Here is a 2,205-nt window from a genome sequence, read left to right on the forward strand (position 1 = left end):
TGTGAATTATTTTTAAACATTCCTATTAAAGGTATCATCTATCACTAACTAGATAGTCTTTACTGTAAGGGAACTTTTTCAAGTTTTTTTTTTTTTTCTCACAGATTATGGGGTTTATTAGGGAAGCACCACAGGCTACAATTCAAGTTCAGGGAAAATGCTCAGTCTCTCTCTCCCAGTCCACCGTCCCTCAGCCAACAGTCTCTCACAGTCTCTTTCCCAGCAGTGCTGGTCCCTCGGTGTCTCACTCAGCAATGCGTGTCTCTTGCGTCTCTTTCCCAGCAACGCGTGTCTCAGGAGCCCATGTCTCTTTCAGCAGCATGTCTTCCTCCACCAGCAGTCAGAGAGAGTTCTGCCTCTAGGAGGCCTCCTTTTGAGCCCGGCAGGGTGGTCAAACAAACCAATCATAGCATCAGAACTCTAAGCACTTAAGAGAGAGTGGGCACCGCCCAGAACATTGTTTTGTGCCACACCCAACAGAAATACTCCAGGTGGACAACTTCAGCAATCAGGAGTTCCTCAGTTGCTCATAGAAAATCCCTCCTTGGAGTTTACAAAGACTTATGGGTAGAAAAGCCACACTAAGTAATTTACTACACTGCACATGTACTATCCGGGTTCAACAATTGTCAGTTCATGGCCAGTCTTGTTTCATTTAAGCTTCCTCTATACGCTAACCTCTTCCCCTCTGCTTATTTTGAAGCAAACGCAAGCATATAATTTCATCAAGAAGTATTTCAGTATATATTGTCGTAGAAAATGTTTAAAGTACTACGAGTCTGTTTAAAGTAAACGAGTCTGTTTAACGTAAAAACAGAGTTTTAGTAAAGGCAAAAAAACCATTTTGCAAAATGGGGAAACAGAGTCAAAAGCTTTTGACAAAGTATTCAAGGGACTTAGAATTACAGAGGTTGATAGAGGCACACACCACCATTGGGGTACACTTGGGGTATATTTGATTGGATAACATTTTTCAAGTTTTTGATGAAGTTGTATTAGAAGCAGTAGAAGTTTTGTGAGGTTTTCCTATGTGCAAGGCAGTGTGCTCATTTTTTCAGAAGATACAAAAATAACAAAGATTCAATCCCTGTACTCAACCTGTATCTAATGTAGAAAGAGGAATGGAGAGGACATTACTTTGCTGCTTTCCCTGCCAAGCATTCACTCCTTCTCATGATGGTTTCTCTGGGGAAACACCCTGCCTTCACCAAGTCTGTGAGACTTGAGTGGAGTTGACCACAACTCCCCTCCTATCCTGGTTGGACTCGTAGGGTGTCCAACTGTCCTGGTTTTTCCTAAAGAGTTCCAGGGCATGGGACTTACAGTGCTAAAACTGGAAAAGTCAAGGGCAACTGTGGCGGGTTGTCAGCCTGACTCTGATGAAGCCTGCCAAATTAGAGCCCATTCCATTCATTGGCCATAGAAATTGGTTCCATGATGGACACATGCTCCAAACCAGGCCAGAAAACAAAAACTTAATCTGGAAACTTCTGTTGCGACTACTGGGAAAGAGTCAGTCTTTCAGTAACAGCGGCTAAGTAGGTAGAATATGAGCCTGGAGCTGCTGGTAGTTGTCATTGTCCCCATAAAGGAACACCTACCTTTGTATGAAGCCAACATAGATGAAAGCAGAACCAAGAAATGGAGCCCAGCACCTGATGCCCTTGAACACTTGGATCAAGTTTACCTGAAGCTCTACCCCTGGCCTTTTCAATTACATGAGTCAATAAATTCTCCTTTGCTTAAACTAATTTGACTTGGGTTTGTATTGCTTATATCTGAAAATATTTTGACTAATACAGGTGATAAGAAAAACAAACATTTGCTTACACTACACCATCTAGTAAGGTCTGCTGTAGGAGAGGCCCAAAGGAGAGAGAGGTTAAATCATACAGAGGTTAACTCCAGCTATGGAATCAGGAAATGGATAGGATGAGGTGCTGTTTGACTGGTTCTTGTAGGTTAGATGGTGTAGTAGTTTCCTATTACTGCTGTAACAAATTACCACAAACTTAGTGGCTGAAACAATACAAATTTACTATCTTACTGTTCTGGAGGTCAAAAGAGCAGGGCTGTACTCCTTCTGGTGACTCTTGGGGAGAATACTTTTTCTTGCTTTTTACAGATTCTAGAGGCTGCCTGCAGGAGCTCTGGTAGCATAGTGCCTAAGGCACTTGACTGCTAACCAGAAGGCTGGTGGTTCAA

The sequence above is a fragment of the Orycteropus afer genome, unplaced genomic scaffold (assembly GCF_000298275.1).
Source record: "Orycteropus afer afer isolate SDZICR_OR568_19922 unplaced genomic scaffold, OryAfe1.0 scaffold00034, whole genome shotgun sequence".
In the NCBI taxonomy this organism is placed as follows: Eukaryota; Metazoa; Chordata; class Mammalia; order Tubulidentata; family Orycteropodidae; genus Orycteropus; species Orycteropus afer.